A 10,647-nucleotide genomic window follows, 5' to 3' on the forward strand; every position below is an offset into this window, starting at 1 on the left:
TATCAAGTTGCTTTGGTGAAGGCAACCCAAAAGGACCATGCACCATCGGGTCAAGTACATACCAAAATAGTTATGGACTTAGACACTAATCCAACAGTCTCCCACTTGGATAAGTCTAATAACTATTCTGCGTATGACTTCAAATCCTGATCTGCAATCGTAGCTTTCCAAAGCCGCTGTCAACTCTGATCCTATCAGATACGCGTGTCCTTTAGATAAGGGATCATATATTCCTCCATTCTAGATATCGTATAAGACATGACTAATGGAACAAATCAAATTAGCCCTATCCCGGCCGAGCATTTACGTTTGTCATCACTAAATCATCGAGGGGCCCAAAGATATCGCTTTTATCCTACTTTGGATAAAAGGAACAGATAAACTTTGATTCAATGCTCGCTTGCACTCAGTTACCGAATCACACACAACAATATGTTTTATGACACCAAGTTACTGGTGCGTTTACATATTATCAATGTGCAACCGATTTGCAAGATACAACTCACACATCTCGGTTTCAAGAATATAAGATGTTATCGTCTCACCAATCACTCATGATACAATTCATGGAGTGATCCAAGTGAGCGTGGGTTTAATCCAATGCTCAAATCATATTAATAAGCACTCATGAACGTTTTAGCAAACATTTGCTTATGTCTAATACTCTTTAGACAATCCACACACCAATTCATGACAGTCTTTATTCATACCTACTTCCAACATATGAACGACTGTGGCTCGTTTGAATAATTTGACTGTTCTAAACCAATTAAATTATTCAGGATGTCAAAACATGCAAAGTGAAACACAAGGATAATACTAATACCATATGGCCACAAACCTTTGAGTATAAATAAAACACCTTTTATTTATCACCATATCGATTACTCATTATTTTTTGTTTCGGGTAATCAACTTCTTACTTGAATTAATACTACACTTGTCCCATGCTCCTAGCATGCACACAATGTTTACCTATGGTTCTTTCTTTGTGAAATAGATCACATTTCCAATCATACTCATTTCACAACTCCTAATCCTTTGTTTTCAAGTCAAAGAATATCAAATTCTTGCTACTTATGGAATATGCTAGATTCTAACATTTTATGCAATGATCCTTTCATAATGTCATAGCACAAAAGTCACAATGACTATTGCCAATGATATTACAAAATCCTCTATCAGAGATTGTTACAAGACAATTCCTTAGATGTGATGTCTCTCACTCAAGTTACATTCCTTTGAACATCCTTTTGCATAAAAGTTTCTAATCTAGATTTTCAATATTCAATTCCCAATATGGACACGTTTACATATTTTTCCATATGACAACTCATTCTTAATAGAATCTTTTCTATTCATAATAATGTCGATATGGTCCATCCAATATCATGCTTCCAACTATTCACAAGCGACCAATCCTCGGCGAACTTTGGATTGTCCTTTGATAGTTGTTTAATTATCTTAGCCAAAACCGATTCTTGTCCTTTTCCCTCTAAATGGACTAGACATTTGGAAAATTTTAGAATGGTCAAATAATATAGCATTTGCAATCGATCCTATACCCGAAGCGTATGGGTCACGATGCATAATGTCTTACATAAAGATTTGATACTTTATGAATCTTCTGCCATAATATTTTATGTGCTACGTTCTCAAAATTCGAACTATGAAGAGGAATGCCGTAATCATAATCAAAATTTTAGAACACACTATGTTTCCTTGACTAAATTTATTAACATTCCACAACCTAAACCTTTAAATTTGAAATGAAGCATAATATTCTCTCCCTTAATTATAGCAAAACAACTATTCAACCTTTACAACTTTGAAAAGTATGAATTTTGTTTTTCTATAATTAATATTGCTAACTTGCAATACTTTCCATAATAATCATGCAATCATAACATTTATGCTCCCACTATCATGATAATTATTATAAACATAACACTTATGCTCCCACTAGCTTTGACATGTATTCAGAAACCAGCTTAACTTCCAGAAAAACAATACTTATTGAATATCTTAAGTTCATGTTTCTAATAGCTAATGCTTTGATAATCCTTTATCTAAGCTGATACACCTTTCCCTTAGATAGCTCATATGTGTGTCTAAACAATTAAGACTAATTGCCAAATCTCACAATTCGAATCATGGAAAGGGATACCGTAACCATAATCAAATTCGAGAATCCAATTTTCACAGTCACTATCTTCTTAAAATATCTCTTAGTGAAAGCATTTCCTCACAGTCATTTTCATGAAGGAGGGAATCTTATGACACTTATATTTTAATGGTGTATGTGTTCCTATCCATGTGAATTTTGTCAAAACCAAATTTTACGACAAATTCAAACTCATATGGACCGAACTTTCATAATCTTGACTTCTTGCCTTATGGTAACACAGCTGCCCACCATGTCTTCCAAGTAGTTAAGCAGCTCACCCTTTCCTATCAATGTACTTTCCATTGATCAAGGTGCCTGCCTTTTATGCGTTCAAATGAGAACTCATAGAACTCACATGCATGATTAACTTAATTGGAATGGCACAGAAACAAAATGGTGTCAACATGATAGGTTGTAAACCTCAACTCGTGCTCTAGTGATGATCGATAAGTTTTATTTTGATTTGTTCTTGAAACCTTTCAAGACCATTAAGACTCCCACTGACTCCTTGACATATAAGATTCTTTTTCCAATAACATTTCTTGACAAACAAATATTCAAGAGTTAGTGTAGTTTTATCAAAACACTTCATAAATTGGTCCTAGTTGGTCTTTGTCTTATCCAAGACATCACAACTTTCCACATTTGATGAATGCTATAAACCTTCTTAATACTTTGCACTCAATGTCACAATCTTGACTCTAAGATTTGTTTTGGAACGAAGTATGATTGATTTCTTGATTTAACCATTTCTTCAATTGTTAATTCCTCATTTTAGACATACAATTGTACTAAGACACACTTAGAGGATCAATTGAGATATGGTTCTTAATCATTAAGACCTATCATAAAGCCTAAAAGGTACTCTCCCTTCTTCTTAGAATGGAGAAACTTTTATCATTCTGCCTACTTGATTCTTCTTATTCGTTCTGCTATTGATTTAAACTTTTTCAATCAATTCAGAATTACACTTAATCTTATAAGTATAATCATATTTACTAAACCTTTAGTAAATCATGACGAATATCTTTGTTACTCTTATGGTGGACTTGATCAACACACAACTTTGTGTAGTCGATCTCCTAGTCCTTCACTTGACACTTTGTCAATGAATTAGTCTAATTCCCAAATATGAAATTTCTCATTCATCGTGCAACCAAGTTGCATGATTCCAAGTTTCTGTCCAATTGAAACTTGGGCGATGAGAAACTCTCCCTATTTTGGTAAATTCTCGACATTTCCACAAACAACATAATTAAGAATCAAATCCATTATTGCTAATATTAGAAACCCTCAAACATCAATTTTCATGCATGCCATTGCAAGGATAAATAAATAATATAAAATCAAAATTTATTTTACTGCGGAAAAATTTGTCCTTACAAAGCAATTTCATTGAAAAACTATGCTAATACATCTTTCTTAGCAATCTAATTCTAACTCTAAGTAGTAGCTCAAGAATCTAATCTTCAAGTAATGCGATCGAAATCCATTTCTTCATGGTTAGATTCTGCTCACTTCTTCCCTTAAGCTTCCTCTGTTTTCTTCAATCCTACAAAACATCAATTGTAATCTTATCACATTATGTATTAAGAATCTAGAATAGGAGCTTAAAAGAGTTAGTCAATGGATTTTACCTAAAGCAGAGCCATACGTTTTGACTCTCCCATCTCTTAGATCTCTTAGGTAAATGGGGCAACTTCGTCTCCAATGCCCCTTCTCTTGGCAATAAAAGCAAATTTACTCTTTTGGAACAGCACATGGAACTACTTCAGATGTTGCCTTTCTCTTATGATCAAACTCTTCGATCATGACATGTCTTTCGTTGCCATTGCCTATATCCAGAGAGGTCTGGAAGGCAAATTCACCAATCAACTTTGCTTTTCCATTGCGCCAAACCATTGCTGATTCAGCAGCAATAAGCATATAAGTGAGATCGATGAGCGTCACATCGTGGTTCATCATATAGTACTCTCTCATGAACTCACTATATGATTTAGGAAGTGACTGAAGAACCCAGTCAACAGCCATCTCCTCACAGACAACAGATCCCAACATTCTTAACTTATCAATTTGTGACTTTATCCCTAGGACGTGTGCACACACCGACTTTCCTTCTTTATGTTTACTTGCCAAAAGGGCTTGAGTGAGCTTAAACCTTTCAAGCCTTCGAACTTGTGGGTTAGGGAGAATAATTAGAGGAGGTGGAGGAAGTGAAGCACGATCTCTTGTTCCTCGATCGAATCGTGGAATATCATCTTCATGTGGAATGCTTGTTCCACAAGATTTGGGAAGACCATAGTTGTCGAACTTTGACATCTACAAAACGGGAGAAACAAATTCAACTTAGTTGATTGATTGAGTCCTTAGTAAATCACCCAAATGAGATACTAAGGCTAGGACCCAACACAATATTCTACAACTCGGTAAAGGGATGCCATAACCCAAATTACAGAACATTTGCAGGTAAGTGAATGACGATTCACTAATTTCCACCATGAAAAACGAAAAAGAAATTTAGTTTTTAAATCTATGAAAACTCCTAAACCCTTTGAGATTCATTGAACACTTCAATGGCATGTTTAAATCTCGATATGCCCCTCTTGTTTGTGACTGGGATGCCGAGGATCATAAAGTGGATGTGAATAACCATGCAAACTTACATGGTGACCTCACATGTTTCAGTCGCCTATTCGATGTGCTGGTAAACCACACACGCTCCACCGAACTATGACAAACATTGAGTCACCCTTTGCTACCTTTTCTTAGAACCATTTAGTGTGCCGGTAAACCACACACGCTCCACTAACGTCTTCGCAAGGGCACAAAGTCTAATTTCATGGAATTGTATCAATTCACTTTTGCCTAAGTAACTAAGATTGGGAATTTGAAAACATTTAGTTACTTTTATACTTCATTATACTTATGATGGAAGACTTCGTCCTATCCTACCCGTTCGGCTAACGACCCTCCACTAGTTAAGAGTGCGGTAGGTAAGAGTGGATACCTATTCAATCGCCATTTTATATGCAATTTCCTTAAACACCCCTTATAGACCAGCTTCGTGAATGAGGCCTACTAACGTTAAGACTGACTTTTACTCATACATATATATATATATAATGTTAGACTTTTAATGTTATATATAGTATAGGGTGAATTTTACAGCTTTTAAAATACTAGGTGGTTAAATTTAACAATTATACTTTTAATTCAATTAAATTGAAAACCAAAACTTTCATGGATTTATTAAACCACTTTTAATTATACACCTTAATTAAGTAATAAAACCATAAGGGTGTGATATGAACTTTTTCAAAACAATACTAGGGTTTTAGAATTTAACATTCCTAATTAAACTTTTAATCAACTTTTAAATTCCAAAACTTGAGGGCAAGTTTTGAAACATTTCAAAACATTAGGTTTAGAATTTAAATATACATCAAGATTAAACTATTAATCAAAATTTAAATTCCAAAACTTGAGGGCAAGTTTTGAACCATTTCAAAACATTAGGGTTTCAACTATTTAAATTTGAAAACTAAACTTTTGAGTTCAAATTTAAACTATAAAACCTAAAGGGGAAAATATGAAACTATTCATAACACAAGGATCAAATAACAAATAATCTTAATTAAGATTTAATCACATAATTATCCATATTTGATTTATTTAATGATTTCTTGCAAAACAATTTACCAATTTAATCAAAATAATTAATCAATTATCACATAAGGAAACAAATATTTTATTAATTGATAAATATCTTCAATTAGATCAAGAATATAGTCATATATATCATAAAATCAGATTTATATTGATCTAATATGATAAAGGCAAGTATCTCAAGGATAAACAGCAAGAAATCCCGAAAATAGCTCCATCTGACGCTCGAACTCGTCGAGTACCCCCATGGACTCGCCGAGTACGGGCAACTCACCGAGTCCATCATGAAGAACCACAAAAATCGAATTTTTCCAACATACAAGGCATCAATACAATAGAAAGCAATCAAGGCTCTGATACCACTGATGGGTTTTAGTCATAAGAACATCCTATGTGTTCATACAAACACTAATGCTTGGATCTAGGTTTCTCTATTGTACATGCAATTTATCCAAGACTATAAACCCTAGATCTAGCATATGATAATCAATATAACATATAATTAGGGTTTACATCATACCTTGATTGTTATGTAGCAATAACAATCTCAAATCCTCCTTGTAATGACTTTAGAAAGCTTAGAGTCACAAATGTCACTCCTCTAATGGTTCACAAACACCAAGAGCAAGGGGATGAAGAGGAGAAGAGAAGGAGGCTGCCCAAAACGTGTGGAAACCCTAGAAGAAAGCTTGTCCACGTTTTTGGGGCACAAGGGCTCTATATATAGTGAGACTATTAGGGTTATCTAACAAGGAAACCCTAATTTGGATGCTTAAGCCCTAAGCAACCCGTGGACTCCTTTCCTTAAAGGCCTTGGAGGATTTCCAATGGGCTTCCCCATAGAATTCGTCCAACCTTAAAATATAAGGCAATCCATAGCCCAATTGCAATTATCTTATAATTACAATTCCAGTCCCTTAGGTTTAATTAATCTCTTTTAGTCACAAAACTAATTACCAATTGATTCTTAACTAATATTAATTAACGAATATGATTTCTCCTTTAATATATTATTCTCATAATATATTAATAAATCATATTTAATCCTTTCTCTCCATAATTCATCCTATCAAGTTGCTTTGGTGAAGGCAACCTAAAAGGACCATGCACCATCGGGTCAAGTACATACCAAAATAGTTATGGACTTAGACACTAATCCAACACCAACAACCATTGTATTTAAAAGTATAATTTACATGTGTTCAATCATTGTATATTGAAACCAAAACAGTTATACAAAAGAAGAAGATAAGACTCCTAATGGCTCCATCTTCTTAAAAAGCTCGAGGAGTACATGTTATTATTTCCCTGATAATACAAGTAATTTGAAAAGAGAGTATCAACAATAAGTTGAGTGAGTACATAAGTATTTATGTTTGAATGGGTGTCTTTGTATATTGAATATGAAAACACTTCTAGAAAATCCCATATCTTCTGTGGTATGTGAAAAGTAGTTTTATTCCCATAAAACCGTCCTATTTGTAAACCAATGTATTTGTAAAACTTGTGTTTGAGAGTGTGCCTGGCTTCACCAGCTGTTATTGAAAACTATATTATACCATTGTACTATACATTTTGTAAACTGGTATTTTGAAGATGTACTTATGTTTAGTTGTTTATACACTAACGTGTTGTTAATATCTTTTTAATGAGTTATTATAACCATACTAAGACATGAACGCCTGAAACAAACGCCTGAAGCAAGCTTAAACTGCTGATAACAATTGCCACTCATTGGCGTGTATGCCTAATAGTAGCTAGCAGCCTGAGTGCGGGGTTGTCAATCCCGATATAGATCTACACACAACTTGTTTCGATCTCCTGACTGGAGATTCTGGTTATAATGTCAGGGCTTTACCTTGGTTGTCTAAAATGAATTAAACAACCTGAATTGAATGTCTCATAAAAAGCATATAAACGTTACATGTATATTAGCTATGAAAAACCCAATCATTCAGAAATAAATGATTGACAGTATGTTCTTGACTTAGTATCCCGAACATGTATTTGATAAGTGTAAACCCTTGATTTGTTTTGAATTAAAACCCTTGTTGCATGTAAAACAGTGTATTCATATGAATTATTGCTCTATGTATCATAAATTATACCTATTATAATTTATATGTACTTTATGAATTGGTAAATAACTATTTTTGCATGAAATCTTTTGCTCAACATGTTACAAAGGCTGATTAAGCTGATGAAATAACTTTTATTTTTGTATACATATACAATTTTGTATATAAGTAAAATTTGAACGACCTTCGGACAAATAACCGGTACTATAAGTCCACATCCAAATAAGGAAAAGGACCTGGAATGAATTATTAGTCCTAAGCCTTTTAAATCTTATTTATATTAAATTATATATACCAATATGTATATTTGGTAAAAATATAAGTTTATAAAAGAGTTCAATATTTTAAGTATTTTTGATGCTTTAAAATCAGTTTATCGTGATTTGAAATCAATTATTTATAACACAAAGTTGTTGTGTTATACTTGTATTTCCCCCCTTAAAACAGTAGAAATTATGTAAATACGGGGGTATGAACTCACTTGATAGGTGGTAATTCGGACAGAGTTTCGTTTCACAAAAAGGAGTTTATTTGTAGAGAAACCGGCTCAAATCAGGTAGAGTTTTGACAGGAGAGAGGTCACTTCTCGGGAATTTCGGGGCTTCAAGGCTTGCTTCAGGCTCGAGTCTTGATACCGGGGCTTTAGGGGTTGTATATGAGCTTAGGGGAGTGGAGAATGTGAAAGAGAATGATTTTTGGGGTGAAAAAGTGAAAAAGTTTGGAAGCCTCGGATTCGAGGCTTATGCGAGGCTATGCGAGGCTGACAGTTTGTGAAGGGAAGCAGCTTCGGTTCGGAGGTGGTAGGCTCGGATTGGACTAGACCTCGGTCCAATGGGAAGAGGGCACGTGCAAAGGGGGTTTCCGAGGAGTGTGCGAGGGGTGTCTCCGGTGTGTCTCATGCGAGGCTGTCCGGTTCTAAGTGGACCTCGGCTGCGGTCCAATCAGAAGGCGACACGCAAGGCATTGGTCCAATCAGCAGTTGACACGTGGGGGCCTCGCATGCGAGGGGTGACGTGGCGTTACTGTTCATGCGAATATTCCCGGTTTTTGCTATTTTTCTTTATTTTTTGGCCAAAACTTGTAAAATTCATAACTTTTGCATACAAACTCCGTTTTTGACGTTCTTTATATGAACGCGTAGGTAAAATTATACTCTACGACTTTCGTTTAGACTTCGTCGGCAAATTTTGAATTTATTTTTAATATTATTATTTTAAATAGATCGGGACGTGGATCCGTTATAAATTAATAACTTCTTCATATGACGTCCGTTTTTGTCTGTCTTTTTACCGTTGTACTACTAATGACGAGAACTTCAATTATTGTTTAGGTTGTGTCGGCTAAAAACCACTCGATCTTTATTTCGAGTTTTTAGCTGTGCACTACTATACTGAAACGTAGAAAAATAATAACTTCCTCATACGAAGTCAGATTTTGGCGTTCTTTGTATGAAAGTTCTCGGTTTAACATAAACTATAACTTTCATGTAGATTGGTAAGGCTAGAAAGCCTTTTATTAAAAATTCAGTTTTTACACTGAACAGTGTTTTGCCGGTTTTGTCGCGGATTTTTGATTAGTCATAACTTCTTCGTTATAACTCGGATTTTAGTGTTCTTTATGTTTTTGGAAACCTTGTTACAATCTCTATCACTTGGTTCAACCCAATTTAGATTACTTAATAATTTATTTTTGAGGGTCAATTATGTAAATATACATAGTATGCCAAAATTTCTCTTTATTTATTTAAAAAGAAGTACAAATTGACCTACACTATTACATAATTTTGAAATAACGGTTTGTTACAAGAACTTCCTCAATACCACAACACTGAATTAACTCTCTCAATATGCTTCTCGAGACCGGAAAACGATAATCCACGACTGATCTTTAACCTTACATTGAATTCGCCCTTTTTTTCCTGAGAGTTTGAATACTACCAACCATGACAGAAAAGAACCAAACACATAAATCACATTTTTCCACTAAACCCCAAATCCATAAGATACTCTAAGAGCCTTTAATCAGCACGTGACTCCCTGAAACGCCATTCCAACCATTGCTTCCATGAGCAAAGATGAGAGCTTTAAGAATTCCACATTTACCTTAAATCCTTAACAACTCAGGTGTACCCCCATCTGACCACATACCCGAGACATCAATGAAGAGCTTTTGATTCAATACTTCATTACCGATTCCCAACATTGATGATCTAACACTAAAACAACTTGCGAACAAACGAAAGTTATAATGCAACCATTCCATAAAGACTTTATGATACATGACTCATACTCCCAATAAAATTTAACTGTTACCTTTATCCAAATCTGATGATTCGCGAGCTTGCCGAATTCCATCAATGCACTTATACCGAAAGTACCATAATCGGAAGAAATCAACCAATCAATAAATAAATCACTGAGCCCACAACCTATATCTGGAACTCGCGACTCACACTACGGGCCAAAAGACTATCAAGATTTTTTCCACCGCCTTATAGGGACCTAAACAGTGTCCCCCTCAACACAAACCAAGCACAATAAAGCCAAAACTATACCACACCCAATTCCTTTCACAGAACTAGTTTTTACCAATGTAGAGCCCGACGAAATCATGGCCGCCCATGACCCGAGAACAAAACAATGGTTGTACCCCTGATCCAATTCAAAGGCTATTACCCAAAAGAACCATGCAAATAGATCGAACCAAACCCCAATGCCATCTTGTCCAGCCCAGATA

This window comes from Lactuca sativa, chromosome 5 (genome assembly GCF_002870075.4).
Source record: "Lactuca sativa cultivar Salinas chromosome 5, Lsat_Salinas_v11, whole genome shotgun sequence".
In the NCBI taxonomy this organism is placed as follows: domain Eukaryota; kingdom Viridiplantae; phylum Streptophyta; class Magnoliopsida; order Asterales; family Asteraceae; genus Lactuca; species Lactuca sativa.